This window comes from Podarcis gaigeae (genome assembly GCF_964106915.1).
Source record: "Podarcis gaigeae genome assembly, chromosome: 2".
NCBI classification, from domain to species: Eukaryota; Metazoa; Chordata; class Lepidosauria; order Squamata; family Lacertidae; genus Podarcis; species Podarcis gaigeae.
Genome location: NC_139679.1, coordinates 34,266,309 through 34,293,987, shown reverse-complemented (window position 1 = coordinate 34,293,987; position 27,679 = coordinate 34,266,309). Strand labels below are relative to the sequence as shown.

Genomic DNA, 27,679 nt, shown 5'->3' with positions numbered 1-27,679 from the left:
CATATAACCTCCCTGCAAATAACATAGAATGAATACTCAATAAAGACTGGACATAGTCTAACAACTGTGTAAGCTCTGAACAAACAAATCAGGATAAATGCTCTATGAATGTTGGAGGAGCCTAGAAACGGGCCAGATATCCCCTACACACACACTTTTGCAGGATCATTTATCCCCCATGACAGTGGGGGGGCATTTTTTGGCCACTTCCAGGTGGACGGTAACAAAAACGAAAATGGGAGCTTGCCATGTTGAGAAGCGGTAACAGCAGATTCCGTTTTTTAAACTAAAAAAGCGCTCTTCTGCCACTTCAAGTGACAGTGGAGCTGGAAACAACAGGGTGGCAGCCATTTATCATTAAAGATCCTCAGTTAAATAGCTCCAGTATTAACATGGAATGAACGGAAACATCTGATTTAGTGCCATTCCCATTTGGGCATTTTATAGCTGGAGATTGCTATGATGCTGGGCTGCTGCTTACAGCTCTGTGATGGTGGAGCTTTCTTTGGGAGGAGGGAAGATATATATAAGTGGAACCCTCTGCTGCCTCTTTTTAAAATGGTAAGCCCCCAACCCCTGGGCATTTTAATTTTTCATTACCACACTCCCAGTGCTGTGATTGGGCATGATGTTTGGCCCACCTCCAAACTCTGAAAATAGAGGAAGGCTCAGGGCCAAATACCAGGAATCACATGCTCGCCTGAGGACCAAGCTCATAGAGAGGTGGTACTTTTTTGTGCTGATGGGCATTTTCAGCTGTTTGATTTTTGAATAGACATTTACCTTGAATTTATTATCTGCTTTTGTTATTTTAAATTATGTTTAATATTTTTATAGCATACACTGCTTGATACATTTTAAGATGTTGTGGTGGTGGTGTCTGTCTACCTATAACTATCTCCTACAAGCTGAGTAATTAAAAAAATATTGACTTACTGATTATCTGGGCGACAAACTAGACGCGACAATAGAGATGCAAATAGTAGCTGTGGAGTGCGTGTAGGAGTAGCAGCGTGAGGAAACAGGGTGGCAACCTTGCTGATGAAAACCCTCTCTGAAACTGTTACTTGCCCTATTAGGGAAAACATATGCGTCAGCATATGTGCTCACACAACTCCAATCATTATTTTTAGTGGTACCCTAACTGAACTAGTTATTGTGCTAATTTCTGACTTTTGTGTGATTGGTGGATGTAGTGGTAAATCTGGTGTAATCTGACACATGCACACAAACGCCACTCCAATGATATTCTATCCATCTCACTGTGATTTTTATTTATTTATTTATTTTACCCAAGAGGCAAAAGACACCATATTAAGTATGAGTGTTCCCATCCGTCCCTGGAAGGAAATCTGTGTATTATCTCCCATACGTCCTATTAATCTTCTGTATTGCTGTTTTGACTACCATTTGGGTTGATCAGCTGCTAAAAAAACAACACCCTGGACCTTGGATAGACGCAGCGGTTTCTAGTTATGCTTTTTATTAAAAAAAAAAAAGATTTTGTGTGTTTCTTCTTCTAGGGTTCTGTGGAGAGAGGAAGGGGCGTTTCAGACACTCCCTTGGTAAGCATGCAAAAACGAAAGAAAAGAAAAGGCATCGCTGCAGACTGTTTGTTCGCAGAATCCTGTTTCCATGGTGACATTCATTGCAGTGTATGTATATGTGAGCCAATAGTGCAAGCCTGAAATGTACTGTACAGGGGAGGAAAACCTCCCTGTCCTCATTGAGATGCATCTGAGAGTGTTGCTCTGCTGAAGGGGAATCCCGGTTTCAAACGGAGGAAACCCTGGCTCAGCCTTACCTGCCAGAGGAGAAGGAGCTGAAACAGGTGGAAAACAGTGTGTGTGTGTATTTATATATATAAGAGAGAGAAATCAGGAAAAGGCCTCCATTCTGGCTGTCCAGTATTTTTTTGGGGGGGGGCAGGAAGTTACACACACACACACAAGCTAGGATAATACATCATCTCTCCCCACCCTCACCCCCACAAATAGAAGTTACTTAAGGCCTCATTTTCCTCCCATCCTCAACCCCACCCCCCACCAATACTGCCGGACTCATTCTCGGTGATTACAAGTATCTCTCCCAGAGCAAATAATTATAGAATTAAAACCCAATCCTTTTGGTCCCTTAATAGCTTTAGCCAATCTGTCAGCGTCTGCCTCTGTGCGATGGGGGAAGAAGAGGCAGGAGAGAGCTGTTATGTAAGACCTCAGCGGCACGTGAACTCCCTTCCTCATCACTAGTCACATCCCTGAGAGAGCTTTGCTCTCCGGAACCTTCCAAACTACCCACCGCCATCATCCAGCCGCATGCCAAGATAAGCCTGAGGTGCCGTGTGGTGATTGTTAAAACAACAACAACAACAGCAGCAGCAGCAATAAAAACAGCCCAAAGCTTGGGGCTTTGAGATCACTTTGGACCTAATTTCATATATACGGTACGTCTCCAGTCCTCACACAACCCTGTCAGTTTCCCCCTGAAACACACACCTTAGGGATTCATGGATGTTTTATGAATTCTGCTGTTCCAGTTTTAAGGGGGGAAACCTACTTTCCCATGCGTATGCTCTGAAGGCATACATTAGGAGATTGGGGTGGGTCTGCGAAGACGCGCCATGATGTTATATTGTTAAGGCTAAACAAATCCCAGCATGGCTGGTTAGTGACTTATTAGGAACGGCTTTTTTTCCAGGTGGAACTCACTGGAACTCTGTTCCGGCACCTCTCAGGTGGGCGCTATTGCTATTACAGTGGTACCTCAGGTTACATACGCTTCAAGCTACAGACTCCGCTAACCCAGAAATAGTACCTCGGGTTAAGAACTTTACCTCAGGATGAGAACAGAAATCGTGCTCCAGTGGCACAGCGGCAGCGGGAGGCCCCATTAGCTAAAGTGGTGCTTCAGGTTAAGAACAGTTTCAGGTTAAGAACGGACTTCCAGAATGAATTAAGTTCTTAACCCGAAATACCACTGTATAAGAGAACCAGAGAGGTGTTCATAGTGAGTTCCAGCACCTCTTTCCCCAGAGAAATAGCACTGATTAGGAGACACTCCCACCCCCCATCCTCGGAAGCTGTTCTGAGTTTTCCAAAGGAAGATCAGAATGGAAAAGCATAATTGTATACATTTCATGAATCATCACCCAGATCTGTGTGCTCCCTGAATCCGAACAAATAAGCTTCCACCATGACTCCATCTGCTCTGAGATTCAGGTAAGCTCGTTTTCCTGACCTTTAGCAGGCTCTCGTCCTGGGGGAACCCCTAGCAATACTTGCCACAATTGCAGAGCCCTTAAGGGAATTCCGAGAGGAATTGCAGGGAAAAAAAGAGGGTGGCGGAAAGCTGTTCCTATAAAAGAAACCCACATCTCATTTCCACCTCAGTATCACCTGATATTCCAGGGACAATAGTTGAAGGAGATTGAAATATACTCAGAGTCGCAAAGTGATTTCATGCTCTTTATTCAGCTCATAGTGGTGAGGAGGAATGAATGAATGTCCCCTCAAGGTATCTGCTTTATATACATTATTTACACAATGGGCTGCACATGATTGGCTAATTCCGGAATTCTACTGTAAGCCAATCAGGTTGTGGATTCACTTAAATCTGGAGCATGATTGGGTGGTTCCTGCCAACCAATCATACTGCTGCATTGTTCTAGGACCAATCCGACTGCTGCCTTTTGGATCCTATTGTTCTAGGACCAATCAGACTGCTGCCTTTTGGATCCTATTGTTCTAGGACCAATCAGACTGCTGCAGTTTGGATCCTATTCGACTCAGTACATAACACCCCTCCCCTCTAAGTTCCAGTCCTGCCCGGGAGGTCGCATTCATGGTCCTTAAGGTACGCTGGCGGCCTACGTGTCCGTTGCGGCCTGTGGTGTTCCCTGGTCCGGTGTTCAGGTTCTGGCTCGTGTTCCAAGGATGCTGGCTGTGATGGGGCTGTTTGGTCTGGCGCAACCGGCTCGCTCAGTCGTGGTTCTGGTTCCGGTGTCCTTTCGGCCTCACGGGTCCTCTCTGTATTTACTGATTCTGCCTCTCCTGCTGGCCCCTGCTGCTCTATGGGCCTCACTGCCCCACTGTTCCCTTGGGACTCCTCTGCCCTTTCCTCCTCCTGGGTTTCTCCCGGGAATCGTCGCCGTATCTGGTCGCAGTGGCGGCGCCAGCATTGCCCTCCATCCGTTAGCACCTCGTACGACACAGGGCCAGTGACCCTGGTGACTGTGGCGGGTACCCATGCTGGGCCTGCCCCAAAATTCTTTGCGTACACTGGGTCCTGGGCCTCGAAGGTCCGGGGGTTCCTGCCTTCCCCCACCACTACCTCATCCTGAGCTCTATCGGGGTGAAGGCGGTCCAATCTGATTGCAAGGCGCCGACCCATTAGTAGTTCAGCGGGGCTCCGGCCAGTCGTTGAGCTGGGGGTGCTGTGCTGTGCTAGGAGGAATGTGGCAAGGCGGTACTCCCAATCCCCTTGCGTCATGCGGCGAAGGGTGTCCTTGGTGGTCCGCACCATGCGTTCTGCTTGGCCATTGGTGGCAGGGTGGAATGGCGCCGAACGGATGTGGCGGATGGCGTTCTGCGCTGTGAAGGTTTGGAATTCTCCTGACGTAAATGCAGTCCCGTTGTCTGAGACGAGAGTGTCAGGGAGCCCGTGGGTTGCAAACAGCCTGCGTAGTACCCGGATGGCTGCGGACGTAGAAGTGGACGGTACCAGTGCGACTTCCAGCCATTTGGTGTAGGAGTCCACCACTATGAAGAATGTTTTCCCCTGAAAGGGGCCAGCGAAGTCCACATGCAGGCGTGACCATGGTGCTCGGGCGGACTCCCAGGACTGGACTGGGGCCCTTGGGGGATCTGGGCGGGATTCTTGGCAGGCCTGGCAGTGTTTGACCCAGGCCTCTATCTCTCCGTCGATCCCCGGCCACCACACATAACTCCTGGCAAGGGCCTTCATTCTTACTACCCCTGGGTGTGTCTCATGTAGGGCTGTGAGGACCCTTTTGCGGAGGGGCTGGGGAACAACGACCCTGCTTCCCCATAAAAGGCACCCCTTGTGGGCCGCCAGTTCATGTTTGCGGGTTGTGTAGCCAGCGAATTCTGGCCCAGGCCTGCTGCTGGGCCATCCCCTCCACACCCAGTCCAGGACCCGGGAGATGACCCTATCTTTCTTGGAGTGGTGTGCCACTTCTTGTGCCTGAATGGGGCGGTCGGGAAGCAGCTCCAGGCTCATAACCTCTTGTGCAGGTGCTGGGTTGGGGCCTGTTTCCGGTAGTGGTAGCCTGCTGAGGGCGTCCGCATGGCCCATCGCCTTCCCCGGGCGGTGAATTAGCGCATACTGGTAGCTGGCAAGGAAAATTGACCACCTGAGGACACGAGGAGACAGCACTTGGGGGGTCTGCTTTTCGGGGGCAAACAAGCCAAGCAACGGTTTGTGGTCAGTCACCACGGTGAAGGGCCGCCCGTACAAGAAATCATGGAATTTTTTTACTCCCTTCACAATTGCCAGACCCTCCTTGTCGATTTGTGAGTAGTTCCGCTCGGTTGCGTTGAGTGTCTGGGAAAAGTATGCTACCGGTACCTCTCTCCCATCCGGGAGTTGGTGTCCCAGGACAGCGCCAATGCCATAGGGCGAGGCGTCGCATGCTAGCACCACCGGCAGCCTCTCGTCAAAGTGTGCCAAGACCGAGTTTGAGACAAGCAAGTCCTTGACTGCCTGGAATGCGGCCTCCTGGCGCTGGCCCCACACCCAAGGGGCCCGCTTGTCCAGGAGTCTGTGTAGGGGCTCCGCTACCGCCGCCTTGTGGGGAAGGAAGGAATGGTAAAAGTTCAATAGTCCCAAGAAGGCCTGAAGTTCAGTCTTGCTCTTGGGCGCTGGGGCATCACAAATGGCCCGTACCTTGTCCCCAGTCGGGTGGACCCCTTCTGCGTCCACCATAAATCCCAGAAAGTCCACCTGAGGCACTCCTAGTAGACATTTTTCCCGCTTCACCTTGAGACCCGCTGTCTGGAAACGGTGCAGAACGGTGCGGAGGCGGTCCTCAAACTCCTCTGGTGTGGGCCCGGCAATCAACACATCATCGAAGAAGGGGGTGACGCCAGGAATCCCTTTAAGGAGCGAGTCCATTAGATTCTGGAATATGCCTGGTGCCACGCTGACACCGAATTGCAGCTGCTTTACCCTGAACGCTCCTCTGTGCGTCACAATCATCTGTGCCTCTGCTGTGGCCTCATCTACTGGCAGCTGTTGATATGCTTGGGCCAAGTCCAGCTTGCCAAAAATTTTCGACCCAGCCAGGGTAGCAAGGACATGGCTGACCACTGGCACTGGGTATGCATGGGCCGTGAGGGCCTTGTTTATAGTACATTTGTAGTCTGCGCAGATGCGGACCGAACCATTAGGCTTGACGGGTGTGACGATTGGGGTTTCCCAGGGGGCATTAGGCACCGGCTCCAGCACTCCTTGCTCCACTAGCCGGTCCAATTCCTCGTCTATACGTGGTTTCAGGGCGAACGGGACCCGGCGGGCCTTGAGCCTGACTGGTCGTACTGCGGGGTCAAGCTGTAGAGCAATGGGGGGGCCCGTATACTGTCCCAATTTCCCATCGAAAACCCCTGGAAATTCCTTGCATATAGCGTCCACATCCACTTGTAAGGTAGTGTGGTTCACTCCGGTGATGGCTAGTCCCAGTGGTCCAAACCATGCCAATCCCAGTAAGCTAATGTAGGGGCCCTTGACCACAAGCAAGTCCAGTTGCCGCGTCCGCCCTCGGTATTGCACCCTGAAGGTCCCCACCCCCATTGTGGGGACCTTACGTTTCTGGAAGTCCCGGAGGGTGAATGGGGCCGGCCTGAGTTTGGGACCCCCAGTAGGACACAGTTTCCTTAAGGTCCTTGCCGAGATTATGGATAGATTTGAACCCGTGTCAAGCTCCATGCGGCATGAGGCCCCCTCTATCCGTACCTCTACATAAATTTTCTCTATGTTGGGGTAGGGCAACTGGTATACCTGGAAGTCCGTGAGCTCCGTCGAGTTGCCTTGGTGCGTTGGGCCCCGGGACCTGGGGCTCTTGGATTGGTCATCTGATGCCTGGCGTCGGGTGGGCCGAGCCCGACACACCCGGGCGATGTGTCCCAATTTTCTGCACTGCCTGCACTCTGCATTGCGGAAACGGCAGGTCCTCCTCTCGTGAGTTTCCCCGCAGCTTGCGCAGTTCCCTCCTTCTCGTCGAGGCAGCTGTGGTATGTGGGCTGCTTGAGTGCGCTGCTGTACTCGGTGCACCTCCTCCCTGTCAGATCCTGAGTCGTCAGTGAGGTCTTCGTGGTGGACCCTCGGTTGGGATGGCAGGCTCGGCCGTGCCTCTTGCGTCGACCTCTTGGCAGCTTCCGTTGCCAGGGCCTCCTCCAGAGCGACCTGGAACGTTAGGTCCTTCTTAGCGTAGAGTCGTTGTTGCAGGTTCTCATCCCTCAGGCCACCGACGAGGCGGTCACGAAGCATGTTCTCCAGCTCTGAGAAGTTGCAGAACCGGGCGGCTTGGCGGAGAGAGGTCACAAACCCAGTTATGGTTTCCCCAGGGGCTTGCCGCTTTGCATAGAAGGCATTTCGACGAGCCACCACTGAGGGTTGCGGTGAAAAGTGCCCCTTCAGCTGTTCCATTATTGTTTTGTATGGAACAGTAGCGACGTCTTCAGGCGCAAGGAGAGCCCGGGCGATTTCAAACGTCTCCTCTCCGCAGACGCTGAAGAATATCGCCCTCTTCTTGGCGTCTTCTTCATCGGTGACCCCTTTGGCTTCTAGGAGGAAAGTGAAACGGGAGGCGTACGCTTCCCAGTCTCCCGTTGCTGGGTTGAACGGCGAGAAGCTGCTGTCGGTTGCCATTCTGAGTTCCTTGTGTCCCGGAGCTGAAGCCTGGATACACGGTGCGAGGCAGCGGTGCGGCAGGTGGCGGTGCTGCAGTGCTGTGTGTGGCAGTCAGCTCAGCGGGATCCCACCTTCGTCGCCAGTGAAATATACTCAGAGTCGCAAAGTGATTTCATGCTCTTTATTCAGCTCATAGTGGTGAGGAGGAATGAATGAATGTCCCCTCAAGGTATCTGCTTTATATACATTATTTACACAATGGGCTGCACATGATTGGCTAATTCCGGAATTCTACTGTAAGCCAATCAGGTTGTGGATTCACTTAAATCTGGAGCATGATTGGGTGGTTCCTGCCAACCAATCATACTGCTGCATTGTTCTAGGACCAATCCGACTGCTGCCTTTTGGATCCTATTGTTCTAGGACCAATCAGACTGCTGCCTTTTGGATCCTATTGTTCTAGGACCAATCAGACTGCTGCAGTTTGGATCCTATTCGACTCAGTACATAACAGAGATGTTTAATGACATAGAACAGGATAAGGAAAAGGCAAGGAACATACCCACAGCAGAATTAAATGAAACCATAAGCCTCTCATGTTCACGGCGCTATTCGGCTTGAGGCAGTAGATTACCTTGGAGTGTGCCAGCTCCCTGAAGGCAAGGAACTTCCCCTTTATTAATTTATTCAAACCTTTCCGTATTGAATAGCAAGATGTTTCACAGGATAAAATCAGTGCAGCGAAACAACAACATAGGAAAAAATACCAAAGATATCCAACATTTTCAATAGAATGGGCACTAAAATAATTACACCTCATACTTATCCACAATGAAAGATGCTACCTCGTTCTAGGTTTCTGCCTTTCCCTTTGTTTTGTGCTCTCTCTCTCTCTCTCTCTCTCTCTCACACACACACACACACACACCTCTCTTCCATAACTAGCATGGTTGTATACAGCCCCAATCTTCCATGATTTTGGCTTCAATGTATATTAGTTGTACGTGAAACGTGGTACCTAGGTCTTACGTTTCAAAATTTCCAAAAGGGCAAGATCAAAGTTGCTCTCTGGTTCAGGCAAACTATAGATTGCCATGATGTCCAAACCAGGCAAATGATGGTTTGTGCAAACCATGGTGTTTGCGTGCAAACCATAAAATTTGCTTCCAAGCCAGAAAAGGGAAGCAATTCTGGTTTGAAGTGGGTTTTCAGTTCCAGAGGAAAACTACAGTACACATGATTCAGATGTTACAGCAAACTATGGTTTGATCAAATCAGATAGGAAGGAAATTTGAGCACATAAATGGAGTTGTAAGAAACTGAGCCAAATTATAATGGATGTCTGGATATATATATGTGTGTGTATTTTTAAAACCAGCTCTATTATAGACATTTTCTTTCTTTCAAGTCACACTCAAAATCAAGCAACATTTTTTGTCCTTGTTATATTCCATGAATGCATACATTTACATTTTGGATCATTATCATTAGGCATTGTTAGAACACTTTTGATACCTTGAAAAAGTGTGAAGAACTTGGAAAAGCTCCCCCTTCCCTTTGTTGTGCGTTGCTTGGAACAAAATGTTGGAAATTCAGCTGAGGGTGGCAATGTGGCTGTTTCCCTCTGATGTGATTGGTGAAGCTCCTATTCAGTGTAGTGTGTGAGAGAGGAATCTCAGAGCCAGTAGCCAAATATGGCCCTCTAGGTTTCTCTGTCTGGCCCTTGGCACTCTCCCCAGGCCATAATCTTCACCAGCCCTAGCTTGCACCATCCTTGAATTCCCCCCCCCCCCAAGGTGGAATGCGTCCTTGAACTCTGTTAGTGAGGCAATAGTGGGTGGATCAAGAAATGTAATTTTTACTTTTGTATGGTAGACTAGTTCCTGCACTCAAACACCCCTCTCTATCCTCCATGCAGGTAAGAAAAAGGCGTCATCAGAGTTCAAGGACATATACCAGCCAGGCAAAACCACTCATGGAGGGTGCCAAGTAGGGTTGGCAAGAGGTGTGGGAAGTGTCCTGAGGCAGAAGGGCTTGGAGAGCCACATTGCTTCCCCGCCAGGCCTGATGTACCTTCCCCTGCTATAGAAACTGATGCTGGCATGCAATGTGAGTAGTGGCCAGATCCTGATTATGCATAGTGGGGTAGCCCCGCATTCCTGCCCCTACTGCTATCTTGACCCAAAGACTGGTTGAGAATTGCCAGGGTGGGTGATGGTTGTTGGAGAAAACTAGATTTAGGTATAGTGCGAACTTGGATGGGTTTGTGGAAGAGGAATTTGCAATTTTGTTCAGCTCTTTAGATAATAATATATGGGGATATTTCTGGCTGTACTTTCAATCTTCAGCCCTGTTGTGGTATTTTGCGAACCCAAGGTATTGAACTCTAGCAGCAGCAGCAGCAACAACCTGGGAACATCTTTCTACTATAAAATTGCCAAAACTTTTTAGTAAATTCCTGCTGGGAGTTCTGATGATGACAGGTGGTGAGGAAGTGCTTTCCGCTGTGGGTTTGCACTGTGCCTGCATATGTAGTTTATATCTACAGCCACTTGTCCACCTTTCTTGCTTGAACGGGAAGCAAATGGGAGGTAAAGCTTGTCTGAGCTCTTGGTCTTGTTCCTTGGCAAGGAACGCTTCTAGAAAAACATCTAACAATCCCACTCTGGACAAAGCTGAAGTTCATCTTTCTTTCTTCACTTCGTTTTCTGTTATTCTCATCATAATTAATGCCATTTGGGTAGCTGAGGTATGCAAGAGCTTGAACTGTCTATGCTACACCCTCTCTCTTTCTCTCTCTGTGTGTACACACACACACACACACACACACAGTTCAGTTACAACATGCTGCTTGTAATCTGCTTTAATCTCTTTCCTGGACTGGAAGGAAATGCCTGGCTTGCGGACGCATGGCTCTGCCAGACGTGTGGCTCTTGGCTGTATCGGAGGCAGAAGAATTACCCTGTTCCCTGCCCTGACCTTTGCTCAAAGTATGGCTTGGCTTTGGTTCACTGAGGAAAGTGTTTACACAGGTCTGGCTCAAATGCTTTTTAATAAAGCATTCAGCCCTTCTAAGGCATTGTCCTCTGATAAACCCAAGCATACATTCCGGGCGGGGCAGTGGTGGGGGAATGCAAGAGAACTGACCCCTCTTCAGTTTCCGCACCAAAACACTATGAACTTTGCTGCAGGACTGAAAATGAGTTTCAGGTCAGCTGAAACTACAAGTTCCATGTGTAGTCTGAAATGCCATCCTGATGTATTCGCAGTTGGTGTGTGTCAGACTGTGTGTGTGTATACACACACACACACACACACACACACACACATATATATACACCCCCCAAAAAACATTCATTGGATCAGCATTCAAATTCAGCGTCATTATGGAGATGGTGAGAGAGTTAGTGTGCTGTTCCAGAATAGGAACTTTTTTTCATATGTGGTGGGCATGTAAAAAGGTTAAAGAGTATTGGGAAATGATTTATAATGAGATGAAAAAAATGTTTAAAACAACTTTGCCTAAAAGACCGGAGGCATTTTTGCTAGGAATTATTCAGAAAGAGGTTTCAAGGTGCCAGAAAAACTTATTTATGCATGCAAAATGGCGAGCTGAGTTTTGTTAGCCCAAAAATGGGAAGTGAGGGAGGTCCCAGGTAAGGAGGATTGGCAGGTTAAGATTATAGAATATGCAGAACTAGCCGGCCTAACATATAGAATAAGAAAGCAAGAAGAACATGTATTTAAAGTGAAGTGGTTTTTGTTTTTGTTTGCTGAGTATTATACGGAAAATAATTGCACACAGTTGAAAACGCTGGCAGCTTTAAAGTAAATTCAACCGTATAATAAACACTTGAGTGATGTAAGATAGGAGAACTGAATAAAATGGCTATAGTAAAATATACAGGGATGGTGGATAATGAACCATCGAAGGGGAAAGAGGGAAGGCATTGAATGTATGGTACTATGTAAGATTTATTTTGAGATGTGAAATTGAAAAATTAATAAAAACTATAAAAAAGGAGTTCCAGACTAGGACCGGAGGACACCAGGTTCAAATCCCCACCCAACCATTATGCTCACTGGGTGACCTTGGGTCCATTTCTTTTAGCCTAACTAACCCCATAGGATTGTTATGCATATAACACGGAGCAGGGGAGCCATGTACATTACCTTGGACTTCTTGGGAGAATGGAGGGGGTATGCATGCAATAAATTAATAAAGTAATATGACATCATGAGGTTGCTTGTGCATCTGAAATGGGAGCAGCTGTGGCTTTTACTTTTCTCTCTGCTTCTCCGTGAAAATCAAATAGAAATGCATTTGGCTTCCACAGTGCCAGGATGAAAAAGATGGAACACATCACCACTTGTGATTCCTATTAGTTATAAATTACTAACTCCAGATGTCGTTGTTATCATACATTACATTCGTGATCATTTGTGCTCATGATGGTATCAGGTTGGTTATACACAATCTCACGTCCTACACTGTTTGCACTGGCAATAGTTATTTTGGGGGGAGGCATACCTTTATACTTATTCAAGTCCAGTCAGTGCATGTCCTGTAACATCCTCTTTGAAATCCCCAAAAGGTTTTATGTTGTATTTTTTTCAGGGAGGGGTTGTTGTTGTTCCACTTTTATTGTCCTGTAGTGCAAGAGTTGCTCCTCCAAATTGCAATAACACGATAGCATAGAGGAAGCACTGTAATACCACTTATTGAAAGAAATGGTGTGTGGACAGCCCACTACAAATCCACTATGAATGCACTATTATGGTGTCAACAGCATGTTGCAGAATAGACCTGCAAAAGACTCAAACTGTTCTGGAGAGATGCTAAATGTCAAAAGAAATTTGGCCGGTAGATAGTGCCAAAAACAAAAAAACCCCAACAACACCCCACCTGAAAATTGACTGAGAAATCAGCTTTAAAATCATGACCTTATGGTACAACGGAGCTCATAACAGCCTTTTGATTTTCCAGTAGAGTAATAGTTATTGTTGCAAATATATTCTGCTTTGCTAGATAGGTGTCTTCTTGCCTATCTGTGATTTAAAATCCACAGCAAAGCTGGGTTTTCATGTCATGGAAGTTCTCATGTTCACCTGACTTAGAAAAGGAACCTGGATAATGAGAAGGAAGCTGCCTTTGACTGACAGTAAGCTCAGGCAAACTTGGGGGTTCTTTAGAGCTGATTTCCTTCCAACTCTTAAGAAATATTTCGCAAAGACCTTTTAATAGTCTATTTCCTTGCGCAATATAGCATGCATCTAAACTATTTGCATTATCAAAAGTTCAGATCCATGGCTGTGCTGTTTACATGGGACGACATTGCCACGAGTCAGTAACTCTGTGGAATTTTAGCAACGAAAAGCAGGTTTTTTTTGTTTTAAAATTAGTTACAGTATCACAACCTGACTCAGAAACTTGCTTTGGGCCAAACAAGTACCTTAATGATCAAGTGTGTGTGTGATGTTATGCTTATAGCTAAAGTGATTAGAAAATGGTTTGAAACTGCTTTCAGATTATGTGCAAAGCACTTTGAGATAGTAAGTGACTTTACATGTAGCATGACCAGGTGTCTGTTCATGCAGCAGGGATTATTCTTTCTTTCCTCCCCCTGTAGTCCCCTGCCACCCCCAAATATTATTTTTTAAGGAGGCTTGTGGGACCCTCGGGAAAAAGCTTATTTTGTCTGGATTTTCACTTTTTGAAATAAGGCAACCCTATGCTGAGTGTCGCCCTCCATGCAATAGGGAAGAGAGACACTTAACTGCGGACTCCTCCTATGTTTCTGCGGCAAGGTGGATGTAGAACTAAATGGGCAGATCCAATCCCCTGGTCTTTCCCATATCATTGTTGCTTGACAGAGGTTGGGGAAAACGACACTGAATGAGAAGGACCTGAATGAGAAGGTCCATGGAGATGTGGTGCTGTGCTTTCAATGTTATGCTGCTTGAGGGGAATCCATAGCTAAATGTTCTCATACTGCTGCTGTAGCATTTGATGCAGAGAACAGACTTTTACAAGCTATGCCACAGTGAATGTGATCAGAAATATTATACCCAGAACCCTTTCTTTGGGCTGTGGCGTTGTCTTCCAGTGCTGAACCTTGCTATGAGACCCCACATTACTCTGACCCATCAGCTTCACTTTCAAGTCTAACATTTGTCCACCGCACTGGGGAGACTCACAAAAAGAGACACACATCCCATCTCCTTCCAACACCCATCTCTCTAATCTTCTAAATTCTTCTCTGGACCTTGTCAGCAAAACTAGTGATATTTCAGCGCCTTGCCCTAACGCTAGGGACATCAGGTGATATCCAGTGTTAAGTTACTCCTTTCCATGTATTTCAAACATTAAGTCCATTAATTTCAACAGGTCTACTCTGAGTACAACTAACATTGAATATTGCCCATCATTTTACTCTGACCCTTCCTATGGAGTTTTGCTTTAGTTCCAAAAGGTCGCCCAGTTCTAAGTTGTATTATTCAGCACTATTTCATATTGTGTGAAACCACTGGAGAACCACAGGTTCCCCATCCCCCATTTTGGGAATTTGTGTTGTATATGATGAGTTGAAGGAAGAGCAAATAGGAAACAACTAGCAATGCCGGTCATGTTCTCAACTAGCTATCCCAAGAACCACATAAACCTGAAGTATGCAAATACTTTCCTCCCATTTTCTTTATCTCCAGGGTCTCTTTGCAGTTTCCGGCCTAGAGGGACTATAAAACCAGCTCTGGGAGGGGCAAAGGGGGGATTTCGTTGGGAGTTGGGTGGTTGGATTGGGAGTGAATTGGGATAGAGTTTGTGGGTAGGTTGAGTTAGTGTAACGAAATAGGCTGAGTCAGGAACAGTTAGGGGCTAGGCAGACAAGTAAATACCTGAGAGGTGGTTTAGTGAGAGAGAGCAGGTAGCGGAAGTTATAGGTCTGGATAGGCACCCCATGATTGTAATTGACCGATACCGTTTATGAAACCACACGCTTGTTAAACTGCAATAAATAAACAGAAGTTTATGTTCCAATTTAACCCTGACTGGACTCAGTATTGTACCAGGTAGGGCCTGGGTGGTGGCAGTGAGAAATAAAGTGGTGGCACAGGGATCAATAGGCGGTAAAACATCTGGGGACCCTTTGTGATCACCACACATGCTTGGAACCTTGTGGGGGTGGGGAGGAGGTTAGGGGAGTGATATGAAGTGGAGAAGCCCACTTTGCCTGCTACTTCTCTGCTCCAAATTGCCCCTCACAAAGTGGATTTTCCTTAAACACTAGGGTCGCTGGAGGACTGCCCCATGCATTTATGTACAACATGCAGATAGGCCCAACAGCAAATGGAAAAACAGACCAGAGTATAGCAGTCCAGACAGTAGAGTGAATGCAATTACCGGTACTGTATTACACCCTCCTTATCAGTTGTTCTCCCCCCTGGAGTTTTTATTGCTAGGCACATTTATATTAAAAATAAACACAAGCCAAGATATCATCCTGGGTTCACTGAGGACCTTATCCCACTTCTCCCCCCTGGAAACAATTCACTGCTTGCATTGGGACTGAAACATGGAAATATACTGCTTGAAGAATCATGCTCTCACATTGCCTGCACGCTGGCCATTTCACCAGCTCTGAATTAACTACTATGCTAGGAACTACATGGAGTAAGGCCTCATATAGCCTGAGGTCCTTGGGCAGAAGGAAAACTTAGAATATTCATAGTTTGGCCAACATGGAGAAGCAAATTTTCCATGTATCACTGAAGGTTCTGTGTAGGGTAGGACAGAATGATGATGGTGATGATGATTTATCTATATCCTGCCCATCTGGCTGGGCTTCCCCAGCCACTCTGGGCGGCTTCCAACAAAATATTAAAATACAGTAATGCATCAAACATTTAAAGCTTCCCTAAACAGGGCTGCCTTCAGATGTCGTCTAAAAGTCTGGTAGTTGTTCTTCTCTTTGACATCTGGTGGGAGGGTGTTCCACAGGGTGGGTGCCACTACCGAGAAGGCCCTCTGCCTGGTTCCCTGTAACTTCGCTTCTCGCAGTGAGGGAACCGCCAGAAGACCCTCGGAGCTGGACCTCAGTGTCCGGGTAGAATGATGGGGTTGGAGACGCTCCTTCAGATATACTGGACTGAGGCCGTTTAGGGCTTTAAAGGTCAGCACCAACTCTTTGAATTGTGCTCGGAAACGTACTGGGAGCCAATGTAGCATAGTGGTTGCTTCACATTTTCTGGCCCTGAGCAGAAATCCCAGCTTAGCTAGCGAGGCTGATGGGTTTTGCTCGTTAAAGCGGAATTATTTGGCCGCATGTGATATGTGGCACACCTGGATCATTTCATTAAATTGTTCTTGAAGTGCATGGCCAAATTTAGCGTGGGGCACCTTATTAACTGTTCCAGCTTTTGACTTGTCATGAGCAGATGACGGAGTAGATCCGGGAATGTGCAGTGGGTAAGATTGGATCATGGTCTGCAGGTCCGTTGCAGACCTATGATTCCAACAGCAATGCCCACCCACCCCTTCCAGGAATGCATTCTGTTGTTCTCTGCTGCCACTCTTGAGTGGTGGCTGGGAGTGGGGAGGGTCATCATTACTATCTGCCATTCACTAAAGGCAAGTGAAGAAAGGTGGGAAGCCCACCTTGGAACATCATTGCAGCTGCCTATTATTTATGCAAACAGCACTAGTAGCCTGTGTTCACCAGTGACCATGCCATTGGTTTATGCCAGCCTTCCTCAGCTCGGTTCCCTCCAGATGTTGCTGAACTATAATCTCTTACCATTGTCCATACCGGCTGGAGCTGATGGGGAGCTGGGAGGGACCCAGGCTGGGAAAGGATGGCTTGTGTAAGTAAGCCATTATGGACAGCCGTGCATTTTCTGTGCAAACCAATTCCATCCACTGCTGTCCTCCCCTCCCCTACAGCATTGGTAGTAGCTAATAGGTATGGACCCCGCAGCTGTTGCGGTGATGGGCAAGAACCAGGATATAAACCATTCCAGTGGGCAGAATGGAGCAAATGATTTCACAAATGCTTCATTAATTATATATGTATTTTCTTGTTGTTAGCTGCTTTCAGGGGATAAAAATGCAATAAAGGGTGGGGAGGCTACATTTTTCCACACCTTTCACTGTTTTTAGATGCTGATAAACTATAAAGCAGAGGCATAAGACCCTGGGATGTAGCTGAGCAGAGGGACCCATATCCTTTAATCTGGCCCTGATCCAAACCATACCAGAAAAGAAATTATTCAGCTTCTCTGGAAAAAAATATATCCAGGGAAATATATATAAAATAACTCCCCGAGGCTGCTTGTTTCCTTGGCCAACTGTTCTTACAAAGTTGCAGCTTAAACCCGTTGATTTCTGTCCTTCCCTGAGGTATCCTCTATCTTCTTTATAGCAGCCTTTTAAACATGTGAAAACTGTTAATCCTTTTTTTCCTCCAGGCTTAATGTACCCAGTTTCTTTCTGGTCCACGCTCATTTTTCTTGCATTCAAAACACTTCAACATCTTTGTTGCTCCCCTTTGAATCCTCTCCAATTTGTCCACATCCTCCTTAAAAATCTGGCAAAGGGAGCCGAACATAATACTTCTTCGGCTTAGCCTTAAGTGGTGCCAAGTGGAGCAATGCTATTCCTTCCTCTGTTCTGGATAGAATGCTTCTCCCACCTCCCCCTCCCTTTTTAAATTTTTTGGCTAATGCAGCTCAAAATGGCATTTTGGTATTGTGGACAGATGGGAGGGGTGGGGGTAGGGGGAGCACATTATTGCTGATTCATGTTCGGCCTGTGATCTGCTATAACCACACACACACACACACACACACACCCCTGGCTATTTGTGCTTTGTTTTCTGAAATAAGAGATACCATGGCTCAGGCCTGCCCCTCCTTATTTGATTAATGTGGTGCCATTTATTATGACAGGAAGGTTCATTTGTGCCAAACCTTGGGGTCACTTTCCCTTCAGAGTCAGAGCCAGCCTGTCTCTGGTTACCAGCTGCTAGGCTTCCCATGGACATCTGGAGGACCACTGTGAGAACAGGATCCTGGGCTAGATAGGCCACACTGATCCAGCTGGGCTTTTCTTCTGTTCAAAACTCACCCACTCCTTGTTATTACAGTGGGAAGTGGTGGGACATGAATTTAGGGGGGGGGGAGATTTATTTTTTAAAAATTATTATTAGGCATATTTATATTCTGCACTTCTGTTGAGAGCTCATGAGAGCTCAGAACAGCTGGGTTACAACACAGCACAAAAACGATTCACCAAAATGAGATCGACAAGTAAACCCAATTTAATGATATTTTATTGAGGATTTTTGTTCATGGTACAGGAGTCCAACTCTATGAGAATGGTATTTAGAGTTCGCGATGATACCTAACACCTTAGGCATGCGCTTCTTCCTTCAAAGCCTCCTAGAGGTATGATTTTTTAAAAAAATAAATAAATCTTAACACCTCTATATCTCAATGTGTTCAGCAATGTAAAGTGGCTATTGTGCTATTGGATGGCCTCAGTGGTGCAGCGCATGCTTTGCACCGAGATGGTTTAGTCCAGGGGTCAGCAAACTTTTTCAGCAGGGGGCCGGTCCACTGTCCCTCAGAACTTGTGGGGGGCAGGACTAGATTTTTTTTTGGGGGGTGAACAAATTCCTATGCCCCACAAATAACCCAGTGATGCACTTTAAATAAAAGGCACACATTCTACTCATGTAAAAACACCAGGCAGACCCCATAAATAACCCAGAGATGCATTTTAAATAAAAGGGCACATTCTACTCATGTAAAAACACGCTGATTCCTGGACCATCCACAGGCTGTATTTAGAAGGTGATTAGGCCAGATCCAGCCCCCGGGCCTTAGTTTGCCTACCCAGGTGTTTAGTCCCTAGCATCCCCAGTTAGCATCAGGAAGGTGAGCTGGGAAGGATCCACATCCAAGACTCTGAAATGCTACCAGTCAGTATAGATAATACCGGACAACTTCATGCAGAGTTTTCACCTGTGAGGATCACTTACAAGCTTCAGTGCCCTGGATAGAGGATGTTTTGTTCCACCCTGTTCACTTTGACTGGGGTCCACTAGACCTCAATGCTGTTTCAACAAATTAAAACACACATATGCACACACCTCTGTGCATGCAATCTTGCACACTCCGTACGAAAGAGAAGCAATGGAATGCCACGGAATAATAGACTTCTTTGTTGTAGGAGAACACATGGAATATGAAGTGGTAGAAGCTGGGCTTTGTGTGTTACATTATTTCATGTCCTTTTGAGGTCAATTATAGACGATCAATCCCAGTATGAATTGCTTACTGTTGTCGTGCGCTATTCCTCTTTCATTTAACTGTAACGCATGTTGGGTGGCTAACACACATTTAAGGGGTCCTGATTAACACTCCTCAGCTGCAAAGTGGTGAGGGACAATTTGTAGGTGTGCCATTCCCAGTCTTCTGGGCAGGATAGTAGTCTAGCTGAACTAGTGAGTGTAAATACTGAGCAGCTGAACGATGACCAAGACGGGAGCTGTCCAGCAGTGTGTTAGCTGGGTTATCAAGCACCATTGTTCTCCAAAGCACTTTGAATGCTTTCAAGTCTATAGCAGGGATGGGAGAATCTGTGGCCTCCAGGTCTACAAGTCTCAGCAACCGCAGCCAGCATGTTTAATGCTCATGGATTATGGGAGTTGTAGTCTAACAACATCTGGAGAGCCACAGGTTCCCCAGTCCTGCTGTAAAACACCATAGAAACAGTGGCAAAGCCATAAAGCCAATGGTATTTACCCAGTTTCATTCCCAATGTCATGAAGTGAATAAGGCAGCCTTCTCTAACCTAGTGCCCTCCAGGTGTTGTGAGGAAAATGGCCATCAGTGGCTATTAACCGCAGTCAGAGGCAGTATGGCTCTGATTGCTATTTGCTGGGAATGACAAACCGTCTTGTTGTGCTAAGGTTCTGCTTGCAGGTTTCCAACAGGCATCAGGATGGCCTCTGGGAGAGCCGGATGCTGAACTAGAGAGATCTTGGACCTGATCTAGCAGGGCTGCTTTTATCTTCTAAGGTTGAGTCTCTCTGGAAGAATCCATCTAATTCAGCTGAACTCCCTCTCTCCCAATCAGCTGGCTGCAGTCTCATCTAAGCTGCAATTTAAACCAGTTTTCAATAGCCAGACTTTCTTCCAAGGGACCTTGAGAACAGGACCTTTCGTGGAGATGCTGGAAACTTTGCTAGAAACTTGTAGCTATCTCACAGAGCGGCCATTCCCAGGGTTTCTTGAGGTAACCATTTATGCATTGCCAAAGAAGAGGAGATGCATCACCAAACCAAAGGACCACAGATTTACATGAAATTTGCATGAGCTAATTTTATATGTATGGGTGTACAGTTAGAAATAATTACTGTAATGTAAAAAGAATAGAGGTTCAGCGGGCTGGATTCAATTAAAAAGCTGCACTAGTGGAAGGCAACACTAGATAGGCTAGCACAATAGGGCTTTACCCCTCCCCTCCCTGTGCCTCTACACCCCAAATCAAATCAGTGAGGTGGGAGAACAACAGAACAGAGTGGTGGGAGAGGAGATGGTTCCATCTAGCTGGCAGAAATTCTTGCACAGACAAAGCAATTGCATTAGCATGATGCTGGATTCAACTCATAGTGTCAACCTTCCCTTTTTTTGCGGAAAATTCCCTTATTCCAGCACCGTTTCCCGCTGCTTCCCACTGCTATCCCGGATTGTTAGATATCCCGTAGACTATCCCCAGGACAGGTGAGGCTGCTGATCCCTTATTTTCAAATCTGAAAGTTGACACCTATGATTGCACTCAATGTATCTAACCAGGTAACCTGTGTGGGTGTTCACTCCTCTCTCCAGAAGTTGCCTTGGTTGGGCAACTTCATAGCCCCTGCTATCCTTTCTCGTGGTTCTTTATCTTTAAGCCAGGCTTAGATCTGTCAGCCTTTCAAACAGTGGGCTGTCCTCTGTACAGTAGGGCAGCTGGCCAATCTAGAAGAAACCCTAGCCATTCATCTGATTTATGTTTGTAACGTACACATGCCTGAACATCTATTGCTCCCTGTGCCACCATGTTCTCCTTCACTCTTGCTTTCACTCTCGTTATTAATGTTATTTCCATAAGTCATTATATAATCTAGGGCTGGGAAATGTCGTCGTCCCCCCCCCCCCCGATATATCATCCTTGACCGTGAGCCATGCTGGCTGGGTCTGATGAGAGCTGGAGCTCAACATCTGGAGCTACAGAGGCTCCCTGTCCCTGGCATGGTCCCTCCATATATCTCATGGTCCAATATTGTTTTCATAATCTAGAGCCATTTGCCTTCTTCCCCGTTCTGTGCTGTATCGTTGTCTTCACTGCAGGCAGCATTGCATCCTTAACTATCCCAAGGGATTTTCATGAAGGTTTTTATTTCTAAAAGCTAATAAGTTGCAGCCTGATTACCTAAATGTGGAAAATGTTTCGCTGGGCCCAGAAAGGGGTTTCTGAGATGCTCATAGGCCTGAATTGCCCAGGATATGCTTTCAGGCATGCCTATTTATAGAAACAATCATCATCTTAATGACTTGGTTTGCTCCCATCTAGAGCTGGTGTCACAGTGCCAGCCTGTGAAAAGGAAACCCATCTTTTTTACCATCCGCAAGAGACAACCTCTCTGGTCCTCCATATCTGATACCCCAACTCTGGCTGTAGCCACAAAGCCACCCATTAGTCTTCTAACATTTGCTCTTGCAAGGGTTGCCACCTTTAAGTGAGCCTCTCACAGAAGCTCGGCACATAGAAATATGCCATTTCCATCTCCATTCCAGGAAAAGCTTCGCCTGCTTAATGTCTTGCATACCTAGCTGCTGTTAAAGCCACAGGAGGAGAAAGGTCAGTGGAAGAAGTGGCAACTCTCTCTGTGGCAAGGAAAATAGCGAGCACATTTGTGTGCTTAAATGGCTGGCAAACTAATGAGAAAGCACCCTTTAAAAAAAAAGGACATACCATATTTTCCGCTGTATAAGACACACTTTTTCCCTCCTAAAAAGTAAGGGGAAATGTGTGTGCGTCTTATGGAGCGAATGCAGGCTGCGCAGCTATCCCAGAAGCCAGAACAGTGAGAGGGATCGCTGTGCAGCGCTCCCTCTCGTTCTTCTAGCTTCTGGCTTAGCCAGGCGCAGCCTCTTCAGGGCAGCGGGGAGCCTTCATCCCACTGCCCTGAAGAGGCTGCACAGCTATCCCAGAAGCCAGAACAGCGAGAGGGATCACTGCGCTCCCTCTCGCTGTTCTAGCTTCTGGCTTAGCTGCGCTCTGTCCCTTCCCCCACCTCCCGCAAAAGCCCCCAAGAGCCACGCTCCCTTTAAAGAGCCTGGGATGCATACAGGCTCTGCTCAGCGCTCCCTTCAAAGAATTTTTTTTTCTTGCATTCCCCCTCTAAAAACTAGGTGCGTATTAAGATCAGGTGCATCTTATGGAGCGAAAAATATGGTAATTTAAAACTGAGTTTTAAATCCAAGGAACGTTTGGAGCTGGGAATACATTTACTATTATCTTGACCTAAGCTTGGTAGGGAATCCAGCAACCACACAGAAACGCAACCAGCACGTGTTTCAATGTCATCCTGGTCATAGTTGGGTTGTTTGCTGATTTCAGCAAGACTTAAGCACCCCAACTGCTGCTGGTGCTGTGCAGGAACTCAGCCTAATGCATCATCATTTCTAATTGCCTTTTCACTCTGGAAGACAGCTCTCACTGTATTGTGTGACAGATCTCATTTCATTGTTCCGTGTTTAGTCTTGATGCTTGTGCTTTGCAAAGTTGAGCTTGTCTCCCTTCGTTTTGTTGCTGTTTATGTATAATTTAAGGCATTTTTAGTTGTCTTGTAATTGAGTTTCATGTGTCCCAGACTTATGCATCAAGAAGAAAATATCAATATTTAACATCCTCCACTGGTAATGAAGATTTGCATTTACTTCATTTTGGTTCCTGGCATATGAATATTCTGCACCACAGCTCCCTGGGTATTAAATTCATCCCCTGTTATGCAATACAATGTTAATGACAGGCAGGAAGCCAGATCTCTTAAAATGGTTAATGCTATTAACTCTTCTTAGTTGGTAGGGGAGCAGGGGAGCAACACATGCAGTTTATGAACAGGCAGGTATTCAGCTGCTGAATGCCTGAAAAACACAACTCCTTGGGGGCTTAGCTAATTGAGAATGTCCTCCTGCAGAGCTGCAATAGGGGAGGTGGGCCACATGAGTGGCATTAACAGAGATTCAGGATGATTCCCCAGTTAGATCCCTATACACATGTCTGAATACCCATGCATAGGATTGGACTGACCTCCACCTGTTTTTTGTTTTTTTTTTTGCTGTCCATGGGAATCATCTTACACTAATACGTGTGTGTGTGTGTGTGTGTGTGTGTGTGTGTGTGGACTGCTTTTATGGTAAGTAATAGTTACTGGAAGCAGTCTGCATGTGCAACCACATTCTAATGGATGTGCTGCCCAGGGGAGGAGGGAGGGGAAGTATCACATTTTCCCAGGGTTTTAAAAATATTGTGGTTTGAAAGCTCAGAAAATGCAGAGTCCCTGCAACACAACCACAACCACCAAGTCAAGCATATGGACGGTGCATAGTCAATACACTGTCAGTGCTCAAACAACTGATCCATGTGGGAAAGAGCCCTTGGTCTGGTGGTGGCTGTTTTCCCACAGAGACAAATAGTTGCAGATTTTATTCCAAAAGCTGGTGGAGAAATATGCATCTTTGTATAAACGCAACACAACAATAGTTCAAAAGAACATCTGGCGGCTGTGAGCAACGCAAGGGAGAAACAGAGCAAGGGAGCCGAGTTGAGGGCTCTTTGTAGCTGAGCTGGCAGGGCACAAAGCAGCGAATAAAGAAATAAACAAGGCCGGCAAGGGAAGGGTGTGCGCCTCACACCTGCAACATACATCTAAAGCACTCCAATAGCACTTTAGCAGCCACACCTTCATGCAAAGAATCCTGGGAACTGAAGTTTGCTAAGGATGCTCAGAGTTCTTGGTTTGCTAACTGTAGTTAAGAAATGACAGTTCCTGGGACTCTTTGAGTGAAAGCCATGGCTGTTTGAGTAGTATAAAAAGGTAAAGGGACCCCTGACCGTTAGGTCCAGTCATGGCCGACTCTGGGGTTGTGGTGCTCATCTCGCTTTATTGGCCGAGGGAGCCAGCGTACAGCTTCCGGGTCATGTGGCCAGCATGACTAAGCCGCTTCTGGCAAACCAGAGCAGCGCACGGAAACGCCGTTTACCTTCCTGCCGGAGCGGTACCTATTTATCTACTTGCACTTTGACACACTTTTGAACTGCTAGGTTGGCAGGAGCTGGGACTGAACAACGGGAGCTCACCCCGTCACAAGGATTCGGCAGCTAAAAAAGCCAATGCAATTCTGGGCTGGACAGAATGCGAGACTGAGTGAGTTTGCTTTTTAATTTGTGGCACATTTCTCCCTCCCTGTGATGGAGTCACAGCCCCTTTCTCTTTTCAGTTTGACGTGGCTTTGGCTTTTGACTGCGCAAATATTGCCAAAGCATAAGGAAAAAGCAAAGCCTTTTGGAGGCTTTCTGGGACAGGGACTATGAACACTTTATGGCTAATGGCTAATGTGCAGCCACAAGGTAATGCTGACGTATATGGACACAATTCTCTTGTGCAAAAGACACAGAGAGCTAAACTACAAATTTGGCTTATCTTCTGAGGGTTAATAGTAGGTGGGTTGTGAGGAGGTGTTGTTGGGAACAGAGTGGGGGGGGGAGAAAGACTTATACAACCCTTCCCCCAACATGCTGTGACTCCAACCCTGATGCTCCACCAACTCTCACCTACTATTTACCAGCTCAGCTTAGATTGACTACCCCTTCTACCAGAAAGTTCTTCCCTCAAGCAAGACAATGCAACCAGTGGCCAGGTTCTGGAGACATTGGTCATAACAGACTATATCCGACTGAAGTCCGGGAAGGGTTAACCACCAGTAGGGGGAGTCCTGCTGATGCACATCTCCAGTTGGAGCTAACTGGGTGGCTTTGGGCCAGTCACACACTCTGAGTCTAACCTGCTTCACAAGTTCGTTGTGAGGATTAAAGGTGGAGAAGAACCATTTCATCTGTTTATATATTGCTTAAGGTAAAGGTAAAGGGACCCCTGACCATCAGGTCCAGTCGTGGCCAACTCTGGAGTTGCAGCGCTCATCTCGCTTTACTGGCCGAGGGAGCCGGCGTACAGCTTCCGGGTCATGTGGCCAGCATGACTAAGCCGCTTCTGGCAAACCAGAGCAGCGCACGGAAACGCCGTTTACCTTCCTGCCGGAGCGGTACCTATTTATCTACTTGCACTTTGACACACTTTTGAACTGCTAGGTTGGCAGGAGCTGGGACTGAACAACGGGAGCTCACCCCGTCACAAGGATTCGGCAGCTAAAAAAGCCAATGCAATTCTGGGCTGCATCAATAGGAGTATTGCATCTAGATCAAGGGAAGTAATAGTGCCACTGTATTCTGCTCTGGTCAGACCTCACCTGGAGTACTGTGTCCAGTTCTGGGCACCACAGTTCAAGAAGGACACTGACAAACTGGAACGTGTCCAGAGGAGGGCAACCAAAATGGTCAAAGGCCTGGAAACAATGCCTTATGAAGAACGGCTAAGGGAGCTGGGCATGTTTAGCCTGGCGAAGAGGAGGTTAAGGGGTGATATGATAGCCATGTTCAAATATATAAAAGGATGTCACATAGAGGAGGGAGAAAGGTTGTTTTCTGCTGCTCCAGAGAAGCGGACACGGAGCAATGGATCCAAACTACAAGAAAAAAGATTCCACCTAAACATTAGGAAGAACTTCCTGACAGTAAGAGCTGTTCGACAGTGGAATTTGCTGCCAAGGAGTGTGGTGGAGTCTCCTTCTTTGGAGGTCTTTAAGCAGAGGCTTGACAACCATATGTCAGGAGTGCTCTGATGGTGTTTCCTGCTTGGCAGGGGGTTGGACTCGATGGCCCTTGTGGTCTCTTCCAACTCTATGATTCTATGAACCACCGACCTTCTGATCGGCAAGTCCTAGGCTCTGTGGTTTAACCCACAGTGCTACCCGCATCCCTGTTTGAGTTATATAAGAGTGCTTTAATTGTGTGGAGCTGAGGTGACTGAACTTTCCACCTGTCACCAGCCTGGCAGAAAGTGGGGAAAGCAGGAGAGCCCCCCCTCCCTGGGCTATGTTGTGCACAGGGCCCAGCCCTACATTTATGCAGACATTAGGTAGTGGGTGCTAGGGGCGGAAAGCAGTGTCAAAGTGTTGGAGGAGAGAGATGTCATACAGCTAGTTGTGTGCCCCCAGAGCTCACCGACTGCTGCCCTCAAGTACGGAAGAGGGCACTGCCCCTTTGCCAACATTGAGATAAGGTTCTACTGTCTGTCTGGTCAGCTTCTGCACATGGGACAGCACCATCTTATCCTATATCTCAGGTAGCAAAAGGATTTGGCCAGCTCTGGCAGTGCAGACTGTCCCAGCATACCATGTGCAGTTCTGGGGTTGTCAACTGGTCCAAACAGGGGGAAAAAATTGTTTATGGCAGGTAGACTTTATAAGGGTCTGAAAAGTGTCCAGTGAACTAGTAAACATTAGATTAGACTTATTGACCGCCTAGCCCGACAGAACCTTACCTCCAAAACCAAAGTGCACTTTCCCATAGAAAGTAATGCAAAATGGATTAATCTGTTCTAGACTTTTAAGAACAACCCCTAAAACAGCAATTTAACATGAATTTTACTATCTAATGAGACCGTTGATCCATAAAATGAAAGCAATAAACAATGTACTGCAGTCACACAATCAATCAATCAATCAATCAATCTATGAACTGGGTTCCACACAGTCACAAAAACAAAACAAAAAAAGGAGCAAAAACAAAAAATGCAAAATAAATAGCAAAAACAGATAGACCTCAGTGTAACACTCAAAACTGAGCATATTTGGCTTCCAAAAAATGTTTGCAAACTGGAACACTTTCTTACGGGTTTGCAGTGTTTGGTTCCAAGTTGTTTGAGTACCAAGGTGTTTGAGAACCAAGGTACCACTGTATTGTTGAAAGCAAAAGTTGTCGACTCTCTTGGACAGCCTGTGTCTGCCATTGAAAGGGAATGTGCTGCTCTCTGCCACCATCGATCTCCAGGAAGACACATATGTACTACGCAGGCCAGGCTGGGCCTGCCCCACCATATCACCTCGCCTGCTTCTTGATGTCAGCAGATGGTGGCGTTGGCCCGCAGGCGATAGGACTAGGACCCAATAGGATTCCACATGGTTGTGCAATACCGTGATGCCATCCCACTTGTGAAGTAATTGAGCAATTGCCGAGCAGATGCTTCTGGGAAGAATGGGCTCCTTTTGCTGCTCTCTTAGTGGCCTAGCCCTGAGAGAAGCTCATACAGCGGTGCCTCGAATTACGAATGCCTCACAAGACGAAAAACGCGCAAGACGAAAGGGTATTTAGGTTTTTGCGTTGCTTCGCAAGACGATTTTCCCTATGGGCTTGCTTCGCAAGACGAAAACGTCTTGCGAGTTTGTTCGCTTTTTTCTTAAAGCTGCTTGAAGAGGCGCAGTTGCGATGGACCGTGCTTCGCAAGACGAAAAACATCGCAAGACGAAAAGACTCGCGGAACGAATTAATTTCGTCTTGCGAGGCAGCACTGTAGATGCAACAGGTTCCATTGCAGACAGAACCCCCTACTGGCCAAACAAGGTCAAAACAGCTCCAGCAGATCTTGCT

At 46.9% G+C, this 27,679-nt stretch overlaps 1 protein-coding gene and 1 long non-coding RNA gene across 6 annotated transcripts in view; both read left to right on the top strand.

Annotated features, from left to right (window-relative positions):
• Positions 1-2,322, top strand: part of LOC310839454 — a 39,406-nt gene extending 37,084 nt beyond the window's left edge. Inside the window, exons 2-3 of one of the 2 annotated variants that reach the window (XR_014561529.1) lie at positions 1,524-1,565; positions 2,141-2,322. This is a non-coding gene — a long non-coding RNA (uncharacterized lncRNA). Of the gene's footprint in view, positions 1-1,523; positions 1,656-2,140 lie in introns of both variants that reach the window. The other variant, XR_014561530.1, reaches the window with a different exon arrangement.
• An 8-nt stretch (positions 2,323-2,330) lies between these two features.
• The window catches only part of LOC310839441 (uncharacterized protein), a 63,018-nt gene continuing 37,669 nt past the window's right edge, over positions 2,331-27,679 (top strand). For 3 of the 4 annotated variants that reach the window (XR_014561497.1, XR_014561499.1, XR_014561502.1), the window contains exon 1: positions 3,045-3,218. The gene's annotated coding sequence lies outside the window, so the exon portion shown is untranslated. Of the gene's footprint in view, positions 2,444-3,044; positions 3,219-27,679 lie in introns of those variants that run through there. The other variant, XR_014561498.1, reaches the window with a different exon arrangement.